The 15,374-nt window shown below is 38.9% G+C and overlaps 2 pseudogenes; both read right to left on the reverse strand.

Annotated features, from left to right (window-relative positions):
* Positions 1 to 434: 434 nt before the first annotated feature.
* On the reverse strand, positions 435 to 3,325 carry LOC114276751 (dihydrofolate synthetase-like; annotated as a pseudogene).
* A 779-nt stretch (positions 3,326 to 4,104) lies between these two features.
* LOC114276750 (transmembrane 9 superfamily member 3 pseudogene) lies at positions 4,105 to 5,867 on the reverse strand (annotated as a pseudogene).
* Positions 5,868 to 15,374: the final 9,507 nt, after the last annotated feature.

The raw sequence follows: 15,374 nt of genomic DNA on the forward strand, positions 1-15,374 counted from the left end.
TAAAAATTCTCATTTTCGTCACCAAATAGTTATTCAGTACCATATTTATAACTTTTGTTGACGAATAAATTTGTCACACATGTGGATTATTGATGAGGAAATAATTTCGTCACAGTAACATATAAAGGTGACGAAATTTTTCGTCACACATGTTGATCATTGATGAGGAAATAATTTCGTCATAGTAAGATGTAATATTTCATCACAAATATATATATATATATATACGTGACGAATTTTTAGTCACCAAACAACAAAATCAATGAAAACTTTCATATATAGACTGCAATAAATTTTGTCACAAAAATTGTTTATTAGCGACAAATAATCACTTTGTCATAATAACAAGTACAAATGACGAAACAAATTTGTCACTAAACTTGTTCCATATTTTATATTTCAATTTAAATTATTTTTTCACAAATATACCAGCTCATATCCCAATAGCCTTTTAAATATACCAAGAAATCCACTAGCTATCACACACCACTGCACAAAAAAATTCAGTAAACAATTTATATTATAAATGAAAATATATCCATCAAACAAATTTAATAATAATCCATTAAGTATTATAAAATAAAAAAAACCATCATATCAAATTCCAAAATGAACTAATGTGAAGTCCACAAAAAAATGAAAATAAATAAATAACACTTGACTAGGTTTAAAACTAGAACTATATGTTAGTTCAAGAAAAAAAATTCAACAATTGATCTTGATTTGCAAGTATGCTTCCAAACGTTATCAAAAACCAATCTGCAAAGAAAATAAACAAGGAAAACATTAATATATTATGAATTACATCTAAACTCATATATAAATAATTTTATTTTATAAACCAATTTAGTATAAATGCATATAATAATCCAAAACTTTAAAGAGTTGAGGTGATCCTTGATGATAAAGCAATACGGATAACAGAAGATGTCAAAAGATTACAAGAATACCATATATTACTATCACTAATGCCATAATATATTTAATAGTTCAAAAATATAATGTAGCATTGAGATACATTTGATTCGCGACAATGGGTCGATGACTTCTTCAATGAGGTAAATTTGATCAATGGAATTAAACACAAGAGCCTTGTAAGATTTTTGGGTTGTACCATTGAAGGTCCAGACTGCCTTCTTGTTTATGAATTTGTACCTAACAAACAAAATGCAAGTTATTTGCTAATCTCTAAATCACGTAAGCTCTGGCTAAGTTTCATGTTCCCATTTTATTATTCCCCAAACTCAGGAAGTACAACTATATATATAACTACACCAAACATATAAAGAGATGGAGAAAAGGATAAAAACATACTTGAAAATAGTTCTCTAGAAAAACCCAAATGGTCTTTGTCACTTGCCATTGCAACCACAAGAACCAATTTTTCCTTCGGAAATGCCATCTGAATTGTATCAGCTAAAGCTTTGGCAAATTCCTTGGTATGTGCTGGAAAACATAAATCATATAAGCTATAGCCCTTAAATTTCGTTTATAAAAGATTGAGGTTGTGTTTGGATCTTTGATATTAGCCTCTAACCAACCCTTACAAATTTCGTTTATAAAAGATTGAGACCGTGTTTTTGGATCTTTGATTTGAGGAGGGATTTGTGAAGGGGAAAAAAAAAAGGCAGGGAAAAGTGGAAAAAAAATAATCTTATATTCCTTTTTCTTTTTGTTCTATAAATTCCTCTTCAAATCCAAGATCCAAACATATCTTGGAAGACAAAAAAAAGTTATATGGGCACATCCCTTTGATGCTCGTTCATACCATTATTTTACTTGACAAAAAAAAGAGTCAAAAAAGAAGGTAACTTGACAAATTTTTCATGAGTAGCATGCACAGTACACAAAATTTAGGTACACCACATAGACATCTCCATAAGAGGGAATCAAGCCAAATCTAAACAATACATATAAGAAAAAAAATAAAAATGAAAGCTAAGTTTCCAATCAATAGATGTGTATGCTTTTAGTGACAAGCACAAGATGTAGGTTCAGCTTATAATAAAGGCACTAACAAGAAGGAAGACATCTAAATCAAACCCCCATCAACTAATATAGTTGCTCCAAACAGTCCTAGTGTCTCGGCTTCCTTTGATGTTAAAAACTGACTTCTCCTAAGCAAATATGTTTGCTCTAAACCAGAGCAAATGGATACATCTGAAATTGTCCAACCTGAAATTCCCAATAAATCATCCAAAGGTTAATCAAACTCAACAATGTTTTATTCCAATCAATTGAGGTTGGCTACAAGAAATCTTTTTTGCCATTTTCCATATCGTACTAATGCCATGCGAAGGTAAAGATCATTCTCAAGAAGTGAAACCAGATTCAAGACATGGGCAACAAAGTCATCAAAACAGTAGTAACTTGGATGAGTGCATGAGTTATAGGTAGGCAATAAGTGCATGGCACAAAGTGAAATAATTAGACAAACAAATATGCTAGTAACAAGCAAGCAGGTGGACAAGTGTAGCTTACAAGAAATATTACAACTTGAAATTATTGAAGAATGTGATATGATTCGCGTTGCATGGACATGGACACAAATCGCATATTTGACACAAGTTGGATATAGCAAAATTTTGTGGTAATATATATAGCAGTTTTACAAGTTGGATGCAACAAAATTTTGTGGTAGTATATATAGCAATTTTGTTCTAATGTTCTGGGGAAAATGGAAATAGAAACATAAGGTCCACGCCTTGATCACAAAGGCAGAGAGACGCACAAGTGGCAGTTGCAGCATTTTGGAGTTGGTGAGATCCAAGCATTGAGAGTTTTACATCAAACAACTCAATGACCTGCATAATTTGATATAAAGTTCATAGTTCATATAACAACCAAATATGTCAACGAACATTAGACATATAAGAAAGCAAAGCATTAAACTACTTCATAAAGTCCAAGAAATTGTGTACCTGTTGAAAGTCTTCAATTTGAATCACTATATCACAAGATTAGTAATGCTTGCCATATAAATTGCTTAAGCCCTTTATTGCACTTCTATTTCCAGGATCACATGCAGATACTACAGTCGCAAACATAGAACATGCTTTATCACGAAGAATATGCACAATGTGGAAGAAATGGCCCACCTAGCACCACCTGAAAAGATTAACCAATAAGAAGAGCCAAGTTTGAGCACCAAGCAACAAAAAATGGAAATATGAGTCCAGTACAGACATAAGATGAAGGCCAGCTGAAAAGTGTCTGCTTCAGGCATTGGTTTCCTGATGAGAATCACAGTTCCAACATGAACAGGAAGGAACAACCCCATGACATTAGTCTTGAACTCTTCATACTCAACGCGAACCTCATTCATGCAATGCTTTTGCTCTACCAAAATGCAATTAAAATAATAATAATAATAATAATGAAAAAAAATTCTATATTTCCTAAAATCCAAGCACCCAATGGTGAATAATAATCTTAAAGGATTTATACTCTAAAACAAGGACACTTTCTTATCTTTTTTTCTTTCTTCCTTTCTTCATCTATTTTGTGTGTGTGTGTGTGTGTGTGTGTGTGTGTGTGTGTGTGTGAGAGACAAGTCTAAAAGAAGGAAGTCAAGTATGAGATAGCACTACTTTTAGAAACCTGTTTACATTTATTCTAATGTGGCTGGATGTCACATAAGAATATAAACTTCACAAACTAAAAACGTTAGCATACCACATTTGTTTGTCGAAATTGAGACAGCAAACAAGGTATTTCTTGGTAAGCAGTAAAACTAACTTCAACCTTATTAAATGTATTGGTATTTTTGCGATAACTTTTTATCCTAATATCCTATTGAAGTGATTTTTGTGGCATTGGAAAGAAGATTCAAAGTTTTACAAGTTCATATTTCACGAAGATTTCATGAGCCTATTGATTTTTATTCTTAAAATGGACTATAAGTGGACTGAGTGCAAAAAAAGCGAGGTTGGGCAGATTGGTCTTGTCTCTCACAAAAGGAGTTTATACAAGGGAAGTAGAAAGCTTAAAAATGAAATTATGGCATAACCAAATCAAGAACGAAATTGTGATCACATGACATTAACGAGGTGAAATAAGAAATTGGAATGCCGGTGGTTTAAATTTCTAAACATGTTGCACTACCAAAAAAATCTAACAACTAATCATCAGAAAATATTCAATAAAAATGATAGTCCCTACAATATAATCACCTATGAAAAAATGATCATCAGAAAAATATACCAAACAAGAAAAACGCATCACCACTTAACAGAATCTTTCAAAGCAAGGGAAATATTTCACTAAGCAGAATAAATAAGTAATATAGACCAGGGAACTGCATACATACCTCCACCACCACTCATGGTCTTCAGTAGTAAGTTGAAAATATGTCAAAGCCACAGTGATGAAAGCAGTAACAATTAGGAGAATGATAAGGACTATAAACAAGATGTTGTATATAGTGTAAATCCTGTGACCCCAAACATTCACAAATATGTAGTAGACACTGAAAGGTAAAAACACAGCCATTGCCATCTGAGGAAGTGCTCCACGATACCAAGGCAATGGTGGGATCTCTCTAGGATATTTTGTGGTGCAAACAGGAGCTTGAAACTCAGCTTTGCTATTCTTTCCTGCGATACCACCCAATACTAGCAAAGGTGATGTGACAAGAGTCCATATGAAAACTATCACCACAATGGTACCAAATGGAAGTGCTACTGTGGCACTATTAACAATTGCAACAGTGTTGATGAGGCAGAATGTGAAAAGTAGAGGTCAACAAAGCAGGATTCTAGTCAATAACAAATTTTTCCGAAGTCAGGGATTGAAAATTAGATCAGCATTTGATATGCAAAAAGTGGAACAAGGGAAAATCAAAAAATAGCAGAAATCCCAATTGTCTACATCTCTCTGATCATCATGATGTACTGCCATCATGCACCCACATAGATTGGGCGAAGAATATATTATTGCTGTCCCATTTCAAAACAACTTCCCAAAGAAGAAAAGAGAATTGAATTTTGATCATTTCCGACAATTTGAGTTTATTATTAGCAAAACAGAATACGCGTGTGATGAATTTCATATTATTCACTCCAACGTGAAGTAGCCAAACCTCATTTTTAAAAATTAGGAGGAATGGCTACTCTACTTTCATCGTTCCAAGTAATGTTTAAAAGAAATCTACCCAAAAAAAAAAAATATTTACATCTTTCTTAACTAGACAAAATATCAAAGAACAATTATCTATGTTATGCAAACTATAATACAAAAGTAGATTTCCCTACTAACCATTTTTTTTATAAGCTTTGCCATGGTACCAACTGAAGTTGTACAAAAGTGTTTTTTAATAAAATTTCATTGTTCAAGATATCAAACTCTCTCCCTCTATTTCTCTCTTAGATACACCAATACAAAAATCCAAACTCTTTGCAGGTGTGTGTGAAAGAGAAAAACATCAACCACTTGATTGGTCAAAAAACACAATGTAAGCACATACTTTATAAGAATACAATATTTTCAAATGGCAGAACAGAAGGGAGCACTTTTATTTCATGAAAGCCCTAGTTCTCTGATTCTTCAATTCAAAACAAAACAGGTTCTATATATTCAAATGATAGACAACAATTTTTTTTCCTATTCTCTATATTCAAATAGAATCCTTAAGAACCAACAAACTTTAAAGCCAATATATTATAAAGGTACTGAAACAAGAAACAACTACAAGAAATGAGGCTATACAAAGTCTCCAAAACTTGGAGACAGGAACTCATGAGTCTTGGCAATAAATCTACACAAAATCATAATAAAAAGTAGAAGTAGAATCCAAGGCCACATACCCAATTTATTCCTTCCAGCTGGCAATAGAAAGAGACTGCAGTATAGCCTGCAATCCCAAACATAAGAGCCTTTCAAACCTTCAAGCACACAACGCTGACAAAGTTGAAATTGATAAACCGATCGGAGATGCAACCAAACGTAGTTTTTAGATTGTTACAGTGAGAAGCTTCGAGGAGGCACTGCGAAACCTCCGCTTCTAACAAGAAATTCAGATCATTTCAGATCGTTGCAATCGATCAGTTGAGAGAGATTAGGACCAAAAATTTAGATAATTTCAGATCCTTAACATCGATCGGTTGAGAGAGATTAGGGTTTAGAGAGAGAGAGAGAGAGAGAGAGAGAGAGAGAGAGAGAGAGAGAGAGAGAGTGAGCGAGTGAGTGAGACAATCGATTTCCCTTAGATTCAAAATAAGGATGCTTCACAATAAGAATGTGGTAATATTATAAAAATAAAATTTGTTCGGTGCAATTAAAATATTAATTTAATTTTTTTAATCACATTTTCATTAAAAGTTGGGAGCTTTTTTGATAAATCCATTTTCTAAGAGCTTTATTCCATCCAACCCATATTCTTTTTGACTATTCCATTAGGTCTAATTTGAGATAAGAAGACCAAAATACCCTTTTCATCTACTTATGTTCCATTTAGTTCACATTATTTTCTTATATTTCAATAAGTCTTATGGGTGACATAATTACCAAAATACCCCTAATGTGAATATTCACACCGTCAATGTAAATGTTCATATCGTCAATGTGTAGGGGCCCGACCCATGTCAATCCTCGTGGGTGCCCGGAAAAATTCGAGTCGGGCCGGGCCGGCCTATAGGCCAAAAAAATAGGCCTGGCCCATTGATAATGTGAATATTCACATTGACAAGTTAACATTCACATTGATAGGAGTGTAAAATTGGCCCGCGGCCCGTGGGTGGCCCAAAGCCAGCCCGCCGCTCGGGGCGAGCCCGGGACGGCCAGTTCATAATGTGAATATTCACAATGACATATTAACATTAACATTGATAAAAGTGTAAAATTAGCCCATGACCCGTGGGCAGTCCGAAGCCAGGGCCTGGGCCTGGCCGGGCCCGGCTCGGCCCGTTGACAATGTGAATATTCACATTGACATGTTAACATTCACATTGATAGGAGTGTAAAATTAGTCCGCGGCCTGTGGTTGGCCCGAAACCCACCCGCGGCTCGTGGACTGCCCTGGGTGGGCCCGGTCCGACCCGTTGATAATGTGAATATTTACATTGACATGTTAACATTCACATTGATAAGAGTATAAAATTAGCTCGCGCCCCGTAGCTACCCGAAACCAGCCACGGCCCGTGGACGGCCCGGCCTGTTGACAATGTGAATATTTACATTAACATGTTAACATTCACATTGATAAGAGTGTAAAATTGACTCGCATCCCATGGGCTGCCCGGGGCGAGCCCGGCCTAGCCCGTTGACAATGTGAATATTCACATTGACATATTAACATTCGCATTGATAGAAGTGTAAAATTGGCCCGTGGCCCATGGGCGGCCCGAAGCCCGCCCGCTGCCCAGGACATGCCCGGCCCGGCCCGGCCCGTTGACAATGTGAATATTCACATTGGCATATTAACATTAACATTGATAACAGTGTAAAATTGGCCCGTGACCCGTGGGCAGCCCGAAGCTTGGCCCCGGGTAGGGGCGGGCCCAGCCCGTTGACAACGTGAATATTCACATTGGCATGTTAACATTCACATTGATAAGAGTGTAACAATAACCCGTGCCCTGTGGCTGCCCGAAACTCGCCCACAGCCCGTAGGCAGCCCGAGGCGGGCCCGGCCTGGCCTATTGACAATGTGAATATTCACATTGACATGTTAACATTCACATTGATAAGGGTGTAAAATTGACTCGTGTCCAATGGGCGGCCCGGGGCGAGCCCGGCCCGGCCCGTTGACAATGTGAATATTCACATTGACATATTAACATTCGCATTGATAGGAGTGTAAAATTGGTTCGTGGCCCGTGGGCGGCCCGAAGCCCGCCCGCTGCCCAGGGCGGGCCCGGCCCGGCCCGTTGACAATGTGAATATTCACATTGACATATTAACATTAACATAGATAACAGTGTAAAATTGGCTCGTGACCCGTGGGCAGCCCGAAACCCGGCCCTGGGCAGGGGCGGGCCCGGCCCGTTGATAACGTGAATATTCACATTGACATGTTAACATTCACATTGATAAGAGTGTAACAATAACCCGTGCCCCGTGGCTGCCCGAAACCCGCCCACAGCCCGTGAGCAGCCCGAGGCGGGCCCGGCCTGGCCTGTTGACAATGTGAATATTCACATTGACATGTTAACATTCACATTGATAAGGGTGTAAAATTGACTCGCGTCCCATGGGCGGCCCGGGGCGGCCCGGGTTTAGGTCCGGTCCTACCCCGGGACGCGGGCGAGCTTCGGGTAGCGGACAAATTTTACAATCCTGTCAATGTTAATGTTAACATGTCAATGTGAGTATTCACATTGTCACGAGTCGGGCCAAGCCAGCCTCGGGCTGCGATCTGGCTTCGGGTCGCCCACGGGCTGCGGGCCAATTTTACACTCCTATCAATGTGAATGTTAACATGTCAATGTGAATATTCACATCGCCAACGGGTCGGGCCAAGCCCGCCTCAAGCTTCGGTCGGGCTTCGAGCCGCCCACGGGCTACGGGCCAATTTTGCACTCTTATCAATATGAATGTTAACATGTCAATGTGAATATTCACATTGTCAACAGGCCGGACCGGGCCCGCCCCGGGCCGCCCATGGGCCGCGGGTGGGTTTCGCGCCGCCACGGGACGGCGGCCAATTGTACACTCCTATTAATGTGAATGTTAACATGTCAATGTGAATATTCACATTGTCAACGGGTTGGGCCGGCCCTGGGTTGCTGGCCAATTTTATACTGTTATCAATGTAAATGTTAACATGTCAATGTAAATATTCACGTTGTCAACAGGCCGGGCCGGGCCCGCCCTGGGCCGCCCACGGGCCGTGGGCGGGTTTCGGGCAGCCACGAGGCGCAGGCTAATTTTACACTCCTATCAATTTAAATGTTAACATGTCAATGTGAATATTCACATTGTCAACGGGCCGAGCCGGGCCCTCCCCGGGCCGCGGACGGGCTTTTAGCGGCCCATGGGTCGCGGGCCAATTTTATACTCTTATCAACGTGAATGTTAACATGTCAATGTGAATATTCACATTGTCAATGGGCCGGACCGGGCTCGCCTCAAACCGCCCATGGACCGCGAGCGGGTTTCGCGCCGCCACGGGACGCGGGCCAATTTTACACTCCTATTATTGTGAATGTTAATATGTCAATGTGAATATTCACATTGTCAACGGGCCGGGCCCGCCCCGGCTCGCGGACGGGTTTCGGGCGGCCCACGGGCCAATTTTACATTCCTACCAATGTGAATTTTAAAATATAAATGTTCACATCATTAAATTGCTAATCGTTCAAAAAATATTTATAAAGGTATCAAAATTAAATATAAGGGCATAAGTGTCCAAGAAAATAGTGTAAATCAAGAAAATGGACTTTATGGAATAAAACTATACATACATGGGACTAAATGGGTTAAAAAATTCCTTCATAAACTTCTTAGGTTAAAACAATTCTAAATTGGACTTATCAATAAAAATTCCTTAAAAGTTTCATGTTTTAATTTCTTTAAGTGTGATTTTTAAGCATTTTTGTACTAGTGGATAAAGGAAAAACTGAAACACAAAAAAGTGGGGGAAATTAGTAGGGTTCTTTTTTCATTGCGGTAAAATCTCAAAATTTTTCCTTCAAAATTGGTGATAAAATAATTTTGTCACTAAAAATTTTAAAATAATAAAATTATTGACGATAAAAATATATTCCTCATCAAATAGTTTCAAAATATTTAAAATTATTTTTTTCAAAAAAAATATTTAAAATTATTAGTGACGAAAATATATTCCTCACTAATAATTTTATAATTGGTGACAAAAAAAAATTTCTTACTAAAAGTCTCAAAATATTAGCGTCACCTAAAAATATTAGAAGGAAAACCTTTGGTGACGAAATTTAATTTTTTTCTTACCTAAAAAGAAGTATTTATTGACGAAAATAAATTTTGTCACCTATTATTTTTACTTTTTTTATTATATGTGACAAAATTTTATAATTCGTTACGGATTATTTTTGTTTAGTGATGAAATTTATTTTCTTCATTACTTTTCGTCACCATAGGTTACTTAGAAAGCTAATTAACTTGTGTTTTGTTTTGAAAGAGAGAGAAGGGGGGAGGAGAGAAAAACTGATAAACAAAAATAAATGGGAGAAAAAGTTAGTAGTCTATTTTTTTCATTACCGTCCAACATGTCAAAATTTTTCCTCCAAAATTAGTGACAAAATAATTTCCTCACTAAAAAGTCTCAAAATATTAAAAATTATTAGTGACAAAAATATATTTCTCACCAAATGGTCTTAAAATATTTAAAATCAACTTTCTCAAAAAAAATATATGCAAAATTATTGGTGACGAAAATATATTCCTCACTAATAATTTTATAATTGGTGACAAATTTTTTCTCACCAAAAGTCTCAAAATTTTGGCGCCACCAAAAAAAAAAATAGTGGAAAAACCTTCAGTGACAAAACTAAATTTTTCCTCACCTAAAAAGAAAAATTTGTTGACAAAAATAAATTTCGTCACCTATTATTTTTATTTTTTTATTATATGTGACAAAATTTTATAATTCGTCACAAATTATTCTTATTTAGTGTCGAAATTTATTTTCTTCACTACTTTTCGTCACCATAGATTACTTTTGCTGTAGTGTCTATTTTGTTGTAACGAAGCAATGACTTGGAAAGATGTAAGCCCGTAGGATATTTTTTTTTGTTGATCATTGACTGGTATTACATGCTATAGATTCAGGATATACAATTATGAATGTATATTGCATATATTATCTTTTGTAATACGAACTCCGATGAATGAAAGTAATTTATTTATGTTATTTTTCCGCTTATGAGTTGGATTTATTTTGTTATTTTGAGGGCGTTACAACTTGGTATCAGGGGGTATCAGGTTTGAATACTTTGGGTATGTGAGAAGTGATTAGTACCACAATGGGTTTGTCTTGCTTGGTTGAGACGTTAGTATATATTGTATGCTTATGTGATAACATGCTTATATGATTACATGGGTATGAGATTTAGTTCCTAAAATATTGATTGGATCTGTGAGTTTTTAGAAGTCCTATTATAAGAGCACTTGATCACTATTGTTTCTAAGTGGAACTCCAGCAATGCCGCGGGACGATCATTATCTAGGAAGGAAATTTGTATGTGTTTATGTGATTACGTGCTTATATGGAGTGATTTACTATTGTCCATTGCATTAGGACGTGAGTGAGTTAGCTTCGGCACATTTGAAAATGTGCTAATATCTTTCGTTACCTTTATTAGGATGTAAGGATGTAGACATGGTGGTGGTAGGCGTGGTAGGCCTAGCAGGCATGAGATGCCTCTATCGGATGACATTCCGACATAGGAAGAGAGGGTTGGTTAGGCCAATATGGCTAAACCAATTGGTCAACAGGCCATGGGTGCCTTAGCCCGCAAAATGGCCAGAGCTTTGCGAGAATCCATGGACATTCTCAGGGCTGAAAATCAAGTTTAAGCCTAAGTAGCTGAGGTAGGCCGTTTTTCTTGAAGAGAAAGTTTTTTTGGTCAAGTCCGAATGAGTTTTTAGGTAATCCCAAGAAGCCACTAAAGGCAGACGAGTGGCTAGAGCAAATGGTGAAGATGTTTGAAATGCTTGACATTGAAGATGGGGGTTTGAAAGTGACCTTGGTGTCCTTCTAGCTAAAGGGAGACGCGGGTCAATGGTGGAAGTATGTGCGAGGGCGCATTAGAGGGACTTGGGAGGCTTTTATCGATGCCTTATAGGACAAGTTTTTGCCTCCCATTGTTAGGGAGAAGTTGAGAGACCAGTTCTCTAAGTTGGTGCAGCTGAATACACCATTGGTTGAGTTTGAGGCCACATTCACTAATTTGTCAAGGTTTACACCGAAACTCGTGGCGACTGAGGAACGCCATTTTCTAGAGTTTGAGAAGTGGTTGAGGACTGGACTCATGTTTAGAGTGGCTGAATCCATGATTAGAGACTATGGGCACCTTGTGGAGGCTGCAGCCTATTTTGAGACTATCATACAGACGGAGGAAGAAACGATGAGGGGCTCTGGGAGGAGTCAGGATAATCAAGGGGACAACAAGAGGTAGAGGGGTTCTAACCCTCAGCCATCCTAGGGAGCTTAGTCGAGGTCCACTTTTCTAATGTCGAGTTTGGATTCTGGGAGGGGTGTTCAGGGAGATTTTACTTGTTTCAAATGTAGTTAGTTGGGCCACAAGTCTCCAGCTTGCCCGCAGAGAGAAGGATAGCTGCGAGCAGCATTGTCTTCGGCTCGTTCTTAGAGCCAGAGTCAAGAGAGAGGCCAGCCGCTTACTTGTTATCAATGTGGGCAGGTGGGCCACATGAATAAATTTTGCCCACAGTTGGGTGGCGCACCTGGTGCATCTGGTTCGAGGCAGACACAAAGCCAGCAGCCAACACAGGCCTCGAGATTCAACTCAATTAGTGCATCAGTCTTATGCTCTGAGGGGTGAGTAGGTAGATCAGAGGCCTATAGGGCGTGTGTATGTTGTTACCACGCCAGATTTAGTACCAGCGCCTTCTGTTGTGAGAGATACTTTCTTATTTTGTAATTCAGTTACTAATGTGTTGATTGATACGAGTGCATCCCATTCATTTATTTCGTCTACATTTTCATCAGGTTTAAGGTTAGAGTTGGCCTAGTTAGCATCTCCTATTTGTGTGGTGTCACCTATTGGGGGGTGAGATAGTTCTGAAACAAGGGAGTCGGGGTTATGATATAGAGGTTGCCGATCGCCAACTTCCTTTTTCATTTGTATTGATGGATATGTCCTATTTTGATGTTATATTAGGTATGGACTGGTTGTTTTCATACCAGGTTGTTATAGATTGCTACTGTCAAAGGGTTATTGTATGTACCTTGAGCGGTGACTGTTTTCATTTCTAGGGGAATCGAGTTGGTAGAGTCTTATCACCGGTATATGATCCGCGTGGGTGGAGTGAACTTAGTTGTCTCTTTGTTAGCTTCTCGAGTAGTGAGTGTGATGAAGTCTGGGATGAGTTGCCAAGAGTGGTTTGGGAATACTCAAATGTCTTTCTCGAGGATCTTACTAGTTTACTACCTCACCGAGAGATTGTGTTCTCTATTGATCTAGTGCCTGGCATGACACCGATTTCTATGGCACCGTATCTGTTTGCACCTGCTGAGTTGAGTGAGTTGAAGGTTCAACTCCAGGAATTATTAGATAAGGGTTGGGGAGCACCGACTCTCTTTGCTAAAAAGAAAGATGGAGCGTTGCGACTTTGTATTGATTATCAGAAGTTGAACTGGGTAACTGTTAAGAACAAGTACCAAATGCCTTGTATAGATAATCTACTTGATCAATTGAAGGGGTCTTATTGTTTTTGTAAGATAGACCTGAGATCGAGTTATCATCAGTTGAGGGTAAGGGTGGAGGATATCCTGAAAATGGCATTCCGTACGCGGTATGGCCATTATAAGTTTCTAGTGATGCCTTTTGGGCTAACCAATGCACTGGCTGTATTTATGGATTTCATGAATCGGATCTTCCGTGAGCTTCTAGACCGCTTTGTGATCGTCTTTGTGGACGACATCTTGATTTACTCACCCTCTGTGAAGGAACACGAGGAACACTTGCGGGTAGTACTTGAGTTACTTAGAGCCCACAAGTTGTATGCTAAATTTGAGAAATGTGAGTTCTGGCTGAAAGAGGTTAAGTTCTTAGGCCATATGGTATCCGGGAAAGGGGTGACTGTACACTCATAGAAGATAGAGGCAATTCAAGATTGGGAACAACCTAAGAATGCTTTTGAGATCCGTAGTTTCTTGGGGTTAGTTGCGTATTACCACCGATTTGTGAAGGATTTTTCTAGACTAGCCTTACCTTTGACTAGATTAACAAGGAAATGACTTAAGTTTGTGTGAAGTGGGACCTGCGAGAAATCATTCCAAGAACTTAAAGTTAGACTGACTACCACTCCAATTTTGATTATTCCGAAGAGGGGTTTGGGTTATTCAGTATATTGTGATGCCTCACGGAAAGGTTTAGGCTGTGTTTTGATGCAGATGGGAAGATAGTAGCCTATGGCTCGCGGAAGTTGAAAATACATGAGAGGAATTACCCTACTCACGACTTAGAGTTAGCGGCGGTGATCTTTTCCTTAAAGATTTGGAGGCACTATCTGTATGGTGAGAGATTTGAGGTGTTTTCTGATCATAAGAGCCTAAAATATCTGTTTACATAAAAAGACTTGAATTTGAGGTAGAAGAGGTGAATGGAATTCATTGAGGGTTATAATTTTGAGTTACATTATCACCTGGGAAAGGCAAATGTTGTAGCTGATGCCTTGAGTAGAAAATCTATTAGTAGTGTGGCTTGCATTGTCATCCGGGAGTGGGACATGTTGGGTACTCTTAGGGAGTTTGACTTAGATCTTGGTGAGTCCGTTGAATCTGTGGCCTTGTTTACAGTGGTTGCCCAACCTACACTTGTGAACCGAGTGTTAGAAGCGCATAAAAGTGACCATGAAGTAGAAACTCTTCGGGAGAAGATCTCCAGTGAAAAAGTGGAGAGGGGCTTGAATGTGTATCCCGATCAAAGTGTGAGATATCGAGATCGTTTATTTATGCCGGAGTCTTGTTGAGAGGAAGTACTCTAAGAGTTTCACCATTCGCGCCTTGAGGTGCATCCGAGAGGTACAAAGATATGTCATGACCTGAGTCGCCAGTTTTGGTGGAGAGGTATGAAGAAGGATGTGGCTGTGTTTGTGTCGAAGTGCCTTACTTGTCAGCAAGTAAAGGCCTAGCATCAAAGGCCAACGGTTTGTTGCAACCTTTGCCTATAGCCAAGTGGAAGTGGGAGCATGTCACGATGGATTTGTTATGGGCCTTCAGAGGACTCAATGAGGTAGTGATGCCATTTGGGTAGTAGTTGACTGGTTAAGCAAGTCTACGCACTTCATACCTATGCGTGTGAGTGATTCGGTAGACCATCTTACGGACTAGTATATCAGGGACATAGTGAGGTTACACGGGATGCCTGTGACGATTGTTTCGGATAGAGATCTGCGTGCGGGTGAGTGATTTGGTAAACCATCTTGCGGACTTGTATATCAAGGACATAGTGAGGTTACACGGGATGCTTGTGATGATTGTTTCGAATAGAGATCTAGGTTTCACAGCTCAGTTGTGGCAGAGCTTGCAGAGTGCCTTGGGCACTAGATTGACCTTTAGCACCGCGTATCATCCTCAAACTGATAGGTAGTCCGAGCATACTCTTCAGATTCTTGAGGATATGCTTCGAGGTTGTGTCCTTGACTTCAAGGGGTTATGGAAGAAGCACCTGTCCTTAGTGGAGTTTGCCTATACAATAGCTTCCAATCGAGTA

The sequence above is a fragment of the Camellia sinensis genome, chromosome 3 (assembly GCF_055761805.1).
Source record: "Camellia sinensis isolate YWXY chromosome 3, ASM5576180v1, whole genome shotgun sequence".
NCBI classification, from domain to species: Eukaryota; Viridiplantae; Streptophyta; class Magnoliopsida; order Ericales; family Theaceae; genus Camellia; species Camellia sinensis.